Source organism: Phacochoerus africanus, chromosome 1, assembly GCF_016906955.1.
Source record: "Phacochoerus africanus isolate WHEZ1 chromosome 1, ROS_Pafr_v1, whole genome shotgun sequence".
Lineage (NCBI taxonomy): Eukaryota > Metazoa > Chordata > Mammalia > Artiodactyla > Suidae > Phacochoerus > Phacochoerus africanus.
Window position 1 is genome coordinate 177,977,574 of NC_062544.1, and position 14,166 is coordinate 177,991,739.

The following is a 14,166-nucleotide window of genomic DNA, read 5'->3' on the forward strand; positions in this document are numbered from 1 at the left end:
GGAAAGACCTTGGAGCACTTTGTTCTGGCTTTCGCTGTTTGGTAGGTATGTATCTTTTTCTTGGAAGTGAGTATAATTTTTGGTTTTTGCCTGCTATTCTTCAAAGTAGAAATGTGATGTTGGCACACAACACAAGTAAGAAACAATGTCAAGATCAAAAATCAGAGATATGTTATCCTAAGCACTACAGTCAAGTCTGAAATGTTTTCCAGTGTCTTCTCTGTATGATGGATAATTATGCTAAGTATTGACCATGAAAAAGCCTGGCTTTATGGCTTCTCATCAGGGAACTTAAAATACAACATAATCAAACATGGATTGTATTTGTCAGGGTTTAGTTTTTTTTATATAATGATTTTTATTTTTTTCATTATAGCTGGTTTACAGTGTTCTGTCAATTTTCTACTGTACAGCATGGTGACCCAGTTATAGATACATGCATAGATTCTTTTTTTCTCATATTATCATTCTCCATAATAAGTGATTAGATATAGTTCCCAGTGCTACAGAGAAGGATCTCATTGCTTATCCATTCCAAAGGCAATAGTCTGCATCTATCAACCCCAAGTTCCCAATCCATCCCACTCCCTCCCCTCCCTCTTGGCAACCACAAGTCTAATTTCCAAGTCCATTATTTTCTTTTCTGTGGAAAGGTTCGTTTGTGCTGTATATTAGTGTCCAGATATAAGTGATATCATGTGGTATTTGTCTTTCTCTTTTGGGTGTGTGTGGTGGGGGGGAGGACTAAACCTGGATATGTGCAATCCCACTCTTGGGCATATATCCGGATTGATGTTCCCTCCACACACATCCATGGCATGCTGTAGTTCCCGGGCCAGAGATCAAACCCAAGCCACAGCACATAGCAGTGACAACACCAAACCCTTAACTGCTAGGCCACCAGGGAACTCCTTGTCAGGGTTCTTAGTAGCAACAGAAACAGCTAGCTTAGGCAGAAAAGGAATTCTTAAAAGGCTACTCTCTAAAAACCAAGAACCATACTTGAGGCTACAAACTAGTAACAGTGCTCCAAACCACACCTCAGCACTAGCCAGTGAGAACCCTGCTGCCTGTGGGCACATACCTGGTCAGTCACCAGCCTCACACACTGCTGGCATCCTCAATGCAGGCTGTAGAATGCTGTAGCCAGAAACCCCACCCACACCACAACAGAGTCCTAGCAGTCCCTGTGCTTCCACATCACTAGCCACTGGATCTAGGTCAGCAAAGCCACATACCCATTCCTCATGCTCAGGGAGGCTGGCATTTCCCACATCCATAGTGGAACATGTTCTTTCTTTCCAACTAAGACTCATAAGGTGAGAAATTCTTCTAACAGAAAGGGGAGTACATTCACTGAGAAGCCAAAAAAATATTACAAATGGCTTCTACGAGGATCTTTTACTTTTCCTGGAATTAACTAAAGCTAAAGGAAATTACTTGGTCTGCATTTTCTTTTGTCTATAGTTTGCCGTATTCTGAGACTAGACTTAACTTCAAGTTCCCATGTTCATTTTCATGTTCTTAGATTCATCAGTCTCTCTGACATGCAAATATTTTATTAAGCACTAAAGTAAAGTTGCACGGTTCATACCTAGCATACCAAGTTCTTATGCTGGTTTCCCACATTGTGTTGTGGTATGTTCTTATACTTAAAATTTGCCAAGTATGGGCAGGTATTACACATTGTAAAATATTGATGCATTCTTAATTATATGTGGAATATGAAACAGTCATGCCCCTTACCATATTCTGGACATTTATCCTAAAATTTCCATTTTATGTTATAAGTAGATCTCATTTTTAAAGGGCACAAACACCAGGTATATGCCAGGAACTATGAGGTTTAACACGGTTTTGTAGCCCTGAGATCCTAACTTGCTCAGGAAAGAAAAGTTTGTGCTGGCTCGAAGACCTCTCTAAAATTTCTTCTCCCTGCCCGTGATGCTTTGATTATTTCTAAAACATTTTCTGATCCTGTAAATTACATCTCCTCTTGCCATTTGTTGGCAGAAATTTTGAAAAGAGTGGTAACATATACTTTTTCAGAAACAGCTGAATGGTATGATTTCAAACCTACTTAGTTACTGTTTAGCAGTCTGGCCTTGTTCTGACAGGTTAGTCCAAGTCCTCTCTTTGGAAATATATTAGGTTATTATCTCAAGTACAAAATCAAGTGAATCTTCTCCAAAGCTTTGTTAAAGTCATCTCATTCAATAGGGAACTTTGTCCCATGAGAAGGAAAGAGGGCATCTTTACCCAACAGCAAGGATCCAGTTCAAACTAGAAAAAAATATGGAATAGTCAATCCCAAGATACAATTAACAGAAATAACTTTGGAGGAGGGAGCCTATATTCCCACAACATATCTTCCTAATGTAGAACTCTAAGTTCCCTTTTGGGAAAATAAAACAAGAGTCAAGTTAGTTTTGAAAGAGAGTATTTCTAAACACAAAGGATTCCAGCTCTAAACAAAGAATAATCACAAACAGGGCTTTTAGGAGTTACTAGGTTCCACCAATTCTATGAATTTTTCTGTAGAGAAGGTGCAGAGCTTTCAACACAATCAAAAAGGGATACAGCTCAAAAAATGAAAGTTAGGAAGCAGAACTCTGGAGAATATAGAGTCCCTTCCCTCTTCCAAGGGTGAGCCCTTCAACCACCAGTGGCCAGCCATGTAGCTGAAACAAGGAAATGTGGTAAAGCCAGTTTCCCAAATTTGAAATTTCTCTGGAGTTATAGTTTCTGTGTTTCTTAAACATAACTTCCAAAATCCTTATTTTAAGGGGATTTCAATAAGGGACTGAATTATTCTTCTATTCCTTCAAGAACAATGAGTCTCAAGTGGCTACCCCATTCCAATGTTTATAGACATGGTCACTGTCACCACCATTCCCAGTCTGAGCCACCACATGGCAGCAGGTGATCATGCTGTTTAAGAAGCAGAGATGTCCCTCTGTAGTAGGAGATATCATTATATGGAGAGAAACAGTAATCATGAGTGTGGCATTCAAGCCACAAAAAATGGCATTTTTTTTTTAAATTTAAAATGCTACTTGGCAGTTTAAAATTTTAAACGGTAAAGTAGACTCTTCTAATACTTTCCATTGTGTTTCCACAAAATTCAAAGGAGATAGTTGTCATCACATATGGCTAAGTGATTCTTTTTAAAATACTAAAAATATTTGATTTGTAATCCAGATAGCCCAGTCCTCATCAGCTTGTGATTATAAAATAGGTCATGACTGAACTGATCAGTAGCCTTTTCTTTTTCAAAAATTTTGAAAGTGGCCTCCATTATTCTCAGGAGTCCTCTACAATCCCAGGGTACTTTGTTTATGATGGTAATACACCAACACTTCCCCAAGTGAGTTCTCTGGAACATTAGACCGAGAAGAAGCCCCGGGAAGAAGACTCAAAGTCTGGAAAATACTGCACCTGGATCCTTCCTTGGCAGGAGACCATGCACAGTGAATCAGTATAGACAGTAAAAAGTTTCATTTTGCCTTCTCTAAAGTTACTTGGCTCCTGAGCTGGAAAGTGAAGAGTTTGTGGTAGAAGCATGCATTTACTCTCAGTGTAACATTCTCCAACTTCAGTGACTTCATCCTTGTTAAGTAGGTAAGGCAAATATCAGGTGTTCCATGTTGGAGATGAGAAAATTAAAGCATTAAAAGGTTAAATGATTTATTCAATGTCACCCAGGTATGTGTGACAAGGCTGAGACTCGAGTCCAATGCTTTTTCTATTACCCTGCTGCTTTGGGGCTTCCAAATAGTCGCAAGAAGCTGGGACAGCTGCTTACTAAATGCTATCTAAACAAAGAAACACACCTGGGCCTTCAGAGAAGCCACTGTAGGAAAACTTTCCTGTCACATGATTTCCTCCAAATTCTTGATCTAATTATCCTACCCTGTTACCTTATTAAGGCCAGAAAATCCCTATTGCTTTTTCTCACCAACCCACATCCAAATTATATATTAGCCTCTCTCAATTCACACCAAATCTGAAATTTTCAATAAATGATGAAATTTAATGAATTGGAGAGAAAAATATATGCAAACTTTATATGTAATGCTTAAAGATTCTTTTAAGCCTCTACAAATGTAAAGTTAATCATTAGTTTATGGGACATGAAATACATCAATTTGATTTGATCACAAAATCATTAGGTTTCATTACAGTTCAAATAAACCATTTAATGGATTCATTGAATTTACATTTACGTGTATTATAAATTCATATAAGTGGATCATTATGTTGCCAAACTTGAGCTGGTTTTAATATTTTTGAATTTTTGAGAAGCAGGCACACGCTTGGGAATAAATGAAACATTATACATTAGTAAAACAAAAGGTTATAATATTTCCTGGACAGAGTCTTCCTGTATAGGACAGAAGAGAGACCATATTTTTTACCAAAAGAGCTCAGGAAAAAGAAAAAAAATTTTTTGAATGATGAAGCTATCACCACAGGCAAGTACCAGCTTCTATTGTCTAGAAACTTATAAGGACCAATTTCTGCCTTTCAAAAGTTTCCTTTGCACCTTTTTTGTGAACTTCTGAAAATTACAGTTTTGTCCTGAAGGAAACACATTTCTTCTTGCCTGCTTTCCAACACACCTCACTTTCTCCCACCAGAGGCAGCCTTGTGTGGATGTACCTCAGTGGGATTCAAGAAACAGCCTTCCCCACCCCTGCTCTGTTCAAGTTCCATAACATTGGTGCCTCCTTGGCATATCATCTGGGAGTTCAAAAACGCTGGCCAGTCCCCTCAGCCTCCTTCACCCCACCCACTCACCAGCCTCTGACTGGTTCTTTTCCTAAAACTCCTCAGCTGCATCACTGCTTGGGATCTTTATCTCTTTTCAGCTAATCCTCACTCCACGGTTGCCTCTTGTTTTTCAACTCAGGTAGGTCTTAAAAACAAAATTGATCAACTATGTTGGAAGAATCCAAGTTGTGTGTAAGGTCTTTTCCCTGTCATTTCATTCATCCACTCCACATTCTTTTATTAAGAGCCAGCTCCAGCTGGTTTGTGTTCTGGGTGCCAAGGATACAGAAAGTGTTAAAACAGGACCCCTGGACTAGAAACACTCAGGCTAGCAGAAAAACAAAACACACACAAAAAAATTGAGTCCAAAATAAATTAGGACACCACAGAGTACACACAGGGTCAAGTGTTGAAGAAACAGAAAGAAGCAAATGACTCTCCTGGGAGAGTTAGGGAAAGGAGGAAGCCTTACAGCTAAGTCCTCAAAGGTAGACAGGAGTTGATCAGTCTGAAAATCTGAGCACGAGCATACCTGAGGCAATGGCATATTTTAATTGAAATAAAATAGGATGGCTACATGCATTTTAAGACACATGCCCATGAAGTGTTGGAGGTACAAATGCTGTCAACTTCAAAACCTCTGTGAGAGAAATTTACACATTCTGACCCAAAGGAGGCACATCAATCAACTTTTGGCATTCCCTCCACCTTACCTCACGGTCCTGTCAGGAACCTCTCCACACCTTCACCGACAATGATTTAAATAGGTTATCCCTTCTCCTGAGTTTTCAGGCCTACCTGTTAACATCCCCTCCTTCACACCTGATAAATGAACCAGCAATTCGTTCTCATGGAAATACAGCTGTAAAGGTTCATAAATAATAAATTAAAACTTGCAGTTCCCATCTAGGTTAAAATAATCTTCAGACCGACTGTTGGCAGAGCATTTAGTCAAGCCCGTGATGGAATATGGTTCCACTACATTCAGTTCTAATTTGTGCCTGAGGAGAACTTTTCAGGTAAAGGTGGACGGCACAGCGTCAAAAGTACCTGGCTGTCAGAGTTCCCGTCGTGGCTCAGTGGTTAATGAATCCGACTAGGAACCATGAGGTTGTGGGTTCGATCACTAGCCTTGCTCAGTGGGTTAAGGATCCAGCGTTGCCGTGAGCTGTGGTGTAGGCCAGCGGCTACAGCTCACATTTGACCCCTAGCCTGGGAACCTCCATAATGCTGCGGGAGCGGCCCAAGAAATGGCAAAAAGACAAAAAAAAAAAAAAGTATCAATGCCTGGCATTACATAGGCATATGAGCTAACTATAGTTTGGGAGGATTTAGTCATGATTCGTCCCTGATCCTGGTTTTCCTCATCTCAAAAACAAAAATTAAGAAATGAACAAAACCTCTGCTCCCCCTCTCCACCACATCTCCTTTATTTCCCCAGCAATTTGGGGTGCAAACCCCTCCACTTCCATTTCTTTACACCCATTCCCCTCTCTGACACCTTCCCCACCCCCACACAGTGAGATCTTTGTCAGATCACCCCAATCCTAGTCTACTAATTCTGCCTCTTGAAGATCTCTAATGACCCCTAATCTGGAATCAAGTGACCCCATCAATGGTTAATGTTTTATTCCACATTATGTATTATTCCTGCCCACCATCCCCCTGTCTCAAAGCCACCATCTATTTGGTCATTCATCAGACATCTAGTGATGGACCCAAGTCTGTGTTAGATACTGGGGTTAGCACTGTCTCTGCCCTCAAGAAATTTATAATCCAATATGGAAGTTAGAAAAGAATCTCATAGTTACAAACAGGCATGGCATGTTATTAGACAATTCACTGGGTGCATCCTTTCACCCAACAAACCAAAGCCAAAGAAGACTGCCTGGAGAATGTAACCTGGGTTCATAAGGTTAAGGTTGAGTTCACAAGGAAGGAAAATCAGGCAAGATTCCTGAGAACAAAAGTACATCTATGCTTCTTTTTTTTATTACTCAATGAATTTATTACATTTATGGTTGTACAATGATCATCACAATCCAATTTTATAGGATTTACATACCACAACCCCAGTATATCCCCCACCCCCCCAATCTCCCCATCCCCTGAACTGTATCTTTGGAAACCATAAGTTTTTCAAAGTCTGTGAATCAGTATCTGTTCTGAAAAGAAGTTCAGTCTGTCCTTTTTCCAGATTCTACATGTTAGCGAAAGAATTGATCTTGGTGTCTCATTGTCTGACTTCACTTAGCATGATAATTTCTAGGTCCCTCCATGTTGCTGAAAATCCCAGTATTTCATTCCTTTTAATGGCTGAGTAATAGTCCATTGTGTATATGTACCACCTCTTCTTGATCCACTCCTCTGTCAATGGGCATTTAGGTTGTTTCCAGGTCTTGGCTACTGAAAATAGTGCTGCAATGAACATCAGAGTACATGTGTCTTTGCGAGTCATGGTTTTCTCTGGATAGATGCCCAGGAGTGGGAATGCTGGATCAAATGGTAGTTCTATTTTGAGTTTTCTGAGGAATCTCCATACTGCTTTCCACAGTGGTTGAACCAATTTACATTCCCACCAACAGTCCAACAGTGTAATAGAGTTCCTTTTTCTCCACACCCTCTCCAGAACTTATTGTCTGTAGACTTTTGGATGATGGCCATTCTGGCTGGTGTAAGGTGGTACCTCAGAGTGGTTTTGATTTGCATTTCTCTAATAATGAGTGATGTTGAACATCTTTGCATGTGTTTTTTGGCCATCCATATGTCTTCTTTGGAGAACTGTCTGTTTAGATCTTCTGCCCATTTTTGATGGGGTTGTTTGTTTTATTTTGTTTTGTTTTTGATATTGAGCTGCAGAAGGTGTTTGTAAATTTTGGAGATTAATCCCTTGTCAGTGGATTCATTTGCAAAGATTTTCTCCCACTCTGTGGGTTGTCTTTTCGTTTTGTTTAGGGTTTCCTTTGCTGTGCAGGACATAAATGACAGCAACATCTTCTCAGATCCACCTCTTAGAGTAATGACAGTAAAAACGAACAAACAAACAAACAAAAACAAATGGGACTTAATTAAACACCTATGCTTCTCCAGTCCTGCTTCTCTACCTATCACTCTATCTCTTTTCTTCCATGATTCTGGGTATAAATAGAGGCTCAGTCCTCACTCCTCAGTGTTTTCTCTACTCACTTCTACTCATTAACTGATTCAGATTAACTACCTGCAATATGAGATGAGAGTCAAATGTGAGCCTCCTAGCTGAGATCCCCAACTACCTGCAGCCCAGCCCCACATGAAGAGCATGCCACCTCCTGGTCATCAGGGTGTTCAGACCCTGGCTCATTAGCTGCCCATGAGCAGAGGCCCTTCACAGCTGAGGATTTCCAGCGGTAGCACCATCTTTCTTCCAGGAACCAGAATTCAAAACTTTGAGGATACTCTTCTTTTCTCCTTCCCCCTACATAGTTTTCTATGTCTTCATGAATGAAGAGAACTACCATCATCATGGTTCTCCTTCTTCTAAAACTTCTAAAGAACTCTCTTTTGACCTCAAAATAAAATAAATTTTTGAGTCTAGATTTAAAACTCTCCATAATATGGTCACATTACCAATACCATGCTTTCTCACCACATTAATATTACATTTGATGGTTTTGAAGGTGTCTTCCCAAACCACTTTTGCAAACATGATCCCTTTTCATCTACTACAATGCCCCATAGGATAGGCAAGGCAGGCATTATTATTCCTTTTTTTTTTTTTTTTAAGAAGACAAAACCAAGACTGAGAGACAGAGTCAATCAGGTCTTCTAATTCTTTTGTTTTGGTTTGGTTTGGGTTTTTTCTCTCTTTTTTTTTTTTTTTTTTTTTTTTTGCTTTTTAGGGCTGCACTCACAGCATGTGGAGGTTCCCAGGCTAAGAGTCGAATCGGAGTTGTAGCTGCTGGCCTACACCACAGCCACAGCATCTCAGGATCTGAGCCGCATCTGTGACCTACTCCAGAGCTCATGGTAATGCTGGATCCTTAACCCACTGAGGAAGGCCAGGGATCGAACCCACAACCTCATGGTTACTAGTCAGATTCGTTTCCACTGTGCCACAACGGGAACTCCAGGTCTTCTATTTCTTAACTTGGGGGTTCTTCCCACTGGCTCACATCATATTTCATGTTTTGATTTGTTACAAGCACATGAATTACTTCATTTGAGTCATATATTCTCTCCAAGTTGTGAGCTTCTAAAAAGAAGGAAGAGTGAGTTTTTATCTGTAACTCCTAACATGGAACTGCACTATGCATCAAAAAGACACTCAATAAATGCTTCTTGAATAAATGTTCTAGACCATGTGTTTCTTCTTGGGGAAGTCACAGTCTTACTCCTTTGCTTAAATCTCCTCACACTTAGCTCTTCTGATTAGATCCTCTTAATCTAAATGTTTGACCACAGCTGACAAAGCCTTCATAATCCTGTCCTGGCCAACCGCTCTGATTTCATCTTCTCCCTCTTGCCTGCCAGGATTCTTCTTTCTGTTACTCAGGTTTGCAGAGCTCATTCCCACCTTGGAGCTTTATGCCAGCTGCTTCCTTGAGCTGGAGTGTTCTGTGGCTGGCTCCTGCTCATCATTTAGGTCTTGGCACAAATGCCACCATCTCAGAGAAGGCTTCCCTGATCACCCAACCTAGAGTCAGCCCCTAGTCATTCTTTTCCTGATGTAGTTTCTTCCCAGCACATATAACTCTAAACTTAGTGATCAGCTATGTATGTGTTTTATTGCTTATCTCCTACTAGAAAGTAGAAAGTAAACTCAATGGGTCTGAGACATTATCTCTCTTGTGTCCCTGTGCCTAGATTAGGGGAATATCTATTTGTCAAATGAAGGATGAATGAATAAATGAATGAATGAAGAGTGAATAAAACTCAGTTTCATCTATAATATCAAGAAGTTGAAGTAGATAACTTCTAAGGTCTCTCTCAACCTAATGTTCTTTAATGAATCCAGCCTCTTGTTTTTTCATAGATTCATTGTTCTTTAATGAATCAAGACTCTTGTTTTTTACAAGGTCTTTTACTGGTTATCATTAGGTCATGTGTTCTTCTTTCCCTTGACTTTAGTTCTCTCACTGAAGAGATTCCCATGAGTAGAGAAACAATATCGAGAAGAGAACAAGGTCAAACAATACAGATCAGGTAAAGAACACCTTGCTTCATATTGTGATGCAGCTGCCTCTCCTGTCACAGTTTTGTAGTGGGCTACAGTTCCCACAATCACATTTGCTATCAACTTTTTGGTTTTTAATATGTTTGCATTATTTTTCCAATATACCCCTTTGTTTTCTTTGGTCTTGATAAAGATATTCCCAAGACAGTTATTATTTCTGAGTTTTCCCCAAGGTGCAAAATACACTGACTGAGAAATCAGTTCTTCAATGGGTAATGTTGGCACATACATAATGGGACAAGTCAGCATGTAACTTCAACTGCCAGTGACAGAAGTTGTATGTGTTTGTGTATCATTCTCTTCCTACGTTGGGCATCTAATTACGGCTGAATTACAATTATCCATGGAAAATATTATTTTGCAGCTACCGTGAAGACAGTAGATATGTAAGACATTGTGATAAAGACTGAAACTAGCCATTTTAAGTGTTTCCAACCATCATGAAGAATAACCAACTACTAAAAGTGGCTGCAAATCACTAATGATTGCTGACCTTTACCTCTGCTTATCTTGGAAAAACAAAATCTACCACTGGATACTTCCTTTATCAAAAGCCTCCAGGAAATGCACTTTGAAATTTGTTCAAAGCATACTGAATATTTACCCATAATTTTAGCAACTTTTGACTTTCAGTGTTTCCTGGCCTCATTGCAACTTACTTACATGAAAATAAATTGAACAGCCTTCCTTAAAACCTGACAGGGTTGGATGTCCTTATTGTTCACAGTATGAAAAGGTCAGAAAAAGGAAGAAAGCCTCCTTAGTGACTCCTGTGGCTTCAACTCAAATAGAACTCTCAGTAGACTGGCCTTGCACACTTGACTTTTGTTTAGTTACATCATCACCTCTGCTTTGCTTTTTTGGCATGAAGCTGCCAAGCGAATCAGACTACAAATCATTTTCTGCCTTCACCCACAGATAACGACCCACAGACATCTTAGATTGCTATAGTTAATTAGCACTTCAAAGAACACAGAAAAAAACAGTAGCTGAGCTTTGATCAAAAGGTAAGAGTTTATGGTGGCTGCTTCTGGCACAGGGTGCTGGCATGCCTAACCCCAGACAACTGGGGAGAAAGGAGTCACCCGAGGATAGTCACCAAGGACAGAGGGTTCTCTGCCTGAGCTAGACCCTCTCTTAGATTTCTGCTTAGCTTCTGCTTAAACCCCCGTTATTTGATTACAAAGGTAAGATAAACGGATCCCCAAGGACTACATCAATTAAATTAATAACCTAGAATTTCAAGGACAAAAACTCCCAAGTCAAAAGATTCAGAATAATGGAATATTTACAGAAAAACTGTGAAAACCTGTCTTCCAGCAGTGAACTTTATAAAATAAAGCCACCTCAAATGTGCCAGATTTAATTGATGATCATAAATAATGCTACAAAGTACATTATTATTAAATATTTTCTCCCTTTAAAAAGGCTGGACAGAAACAATAAAAAAATAATATCAAGTCAATTTCAAAGCTAAGATGTAAATATCATAATTAGTTGTGCTCTGGGCCTTTATATTTTCATGAAAGCTTTTCTACTGATAGAGAAATAATTTATGAAAACAGAAGAACTATTTATTGCAACTTGCCTCATGGTCATTATTGATCATTTAATTTATAGCCAGAATAGTTTATTTCTACCTTTGAGGACATTTTAAGATCTGTTTTTAAATCATTACTATATCTCATTTCATATTATCTAAATATATAATCCAGAAGAAACAGCTTAAATTACTCTCATCACTTCAGAAAAAAAAAGTGATCTTGTTTCTTAATCATGTCTTTATCCTAGAGATTAACATGTTTTTTTACTGATCATTATTTCACTCAGATAAAAATAAATGTGGGAGTTCCTATCATGTCTCAGTGGAAAGGAATCTGACTAGCATCCATGAGGACTCAGGTTCAATCCCTGGCCTCACTCATTGGGTTAAGGACCCGGCATTGCCATGAGTTGTGGTATAGGTCGAGGATGCAGCTTGGATCCAGTGTTATTGTGGCTGTGGTGCTGACCAGTGGCTATAGCTCCAATTCGACCCCTAGCCTGCGAACCTCCATATGCCATGGAGTTGGGCCTAAAAAAGCCAAAAAAAAAAAAATGTGTGTTTCCTAGTACTGCAACAAAGACCAAGGACATATCTCCTAATTTCTCACTACTGCTAACTTAACTCAAGGGAAATTCTCCTTAGATAATCAGGAAAGGAAATCATTTTATCTCTATTGTTTATTTAAAATAAATATCAAGTGCTAACAACCAAACATGGAAAAATATCATTTGGCATTATAGATGGATAATGCTCAAAAAGATGTAAAAAAAGATAAATTTACATTTATAAAGGAAAAATCCCCCCAAAATGACTTAAAAGCAATATATAGTCTTCTATTCATTATGCTGTAAACCCATAAAAAATAATAGCTAGCCATGTTTTTAACCCATTTTCCCCTCCCCCAAACTATTCTCTAGGAGACCTTTAAAACCAAGTTTTAAAAGCCAACATTCAGTTATTCAACAGTAGAAAAACCAAAACTGGAAGAGGAACGAGTTGCCCAGCTTAATTCTGCTGTAGTGCCAAGCCTCAGCTAGAGTTCAGGACTCTTCCAAGACCACTGAACATGCCCCACAGGTTGTGGGCTGCTCACCTCCACTATATACCATCTGTGTAGACTATGGTACTCAGTGGGCAGAGCGCAACCAGCCCATCTGTATGTGGCAGTCCTGTTTCAGTGCTGTATTTATTCTACTTGATCTCACCGCTGTTACTTAAGTCTTCATTCTCTGGCAAACATTCTCCTACTGTCTTTTTTCACCTCCCTAGTACTTAACGTTTTTACTTCCTGTGTTTTAAGAAGGGAATTCTGGATGTTTTTATTGACCTAAAACTATCAATGTTTCATGCAATATTCGCCCCAAAAAGCTATGTTTAAGTCTACCAATTAAATTTCACAAATAAATTTCAGGGAGGATGTTATTTTTCCTCATGGCTAAGTGGTATAGAAAAAAGAACATGAGATTTAATGTCAAACAGATCTTCCTCAATATCTGACCTTAGGACATTTTCTTAACCTCTTAGAACCTCATTCAGCTCCTTCTTCTGTTAACATGGAAGAGATAAAAATTACTTTCACATCTTCTTGTAAGGATGAAAATGATGTACCTGAAAGAGCTTAGCACAAGTTGGCATAATTTGTGCTCAGTATGTACTAACTTTATGATTCTTTATTATTGTCCTTATCATCTTGAGCAAGTGCCAATACACCATTATGGTACTGAGTTTTCACATGCTTTCCTTATTTTTTTTTCAAACTCAAGACACACTAGTGCTATTCATCACAGGACACAAGACATAATGAGGCAATTCAAGACTTGTGCCTGACCTCATCTCCTCATGTCTCTTAGGAAGACACTGTCACTATGACATGTGTCATGGACTGAATGTTTGGGTCCTTTCTGCCCAAATTCACATGTTAAAGTCCTTACCCCAAGTGTAATGGTCTTTGGGAGGTAAATTAGGTTAGGTTAGGTTATGAGGGTGGGGCCCTCACAATGGGAGTAGTGGCCTTATAAGAAGAGAAGGATTTTTCTCCCTATCTCTCCTTGCACTCATGCTAAAGGAAAGGACATGTGAGAGCACACCAAGAAGTCAGCTGTCTATAGTCCAGGAAGAAAGCTTTCACCAGGAACCAAATTCATGGGCCTATTAATTTTGGACTTACCAGCCTCCAGAACTGTGAGCAATAAACAGTTGCTTATAAACAGACGGCTGATGTTTTTAAGCCATCCAGTCTCTGGTGTTTTGTTATGGCAGCCCAAGATAATCAATACAACATGATAACAATTTGATGGCACCCTACACTCTACTAGGGAGCACTGAGTAGGTCTGTGGCATTTTGATACAGAACATTCAAGAAAACTATATATCAGCAATAAGAGATCAATGCAGAAACTGATTGTGCACGTTTGAAAGCTGACAAGGCAGTCCACACAGAATTTTAAATCTTCAAGTTCATTCTGCCCAAGGGGTTCACAGTTAGCAAATAAATGGCTTCAGTGTTTGCTTTTCCCCTGTTCAGTATAAATAGGCCCTTTTTCTGGATGAGCAGTAATTTCCCAGAGTAGAATAACATATTCAACCTACTTCTGAGGCATGCAAAGTCTCTGCTTCACCTACAGGAAGAGAGCTG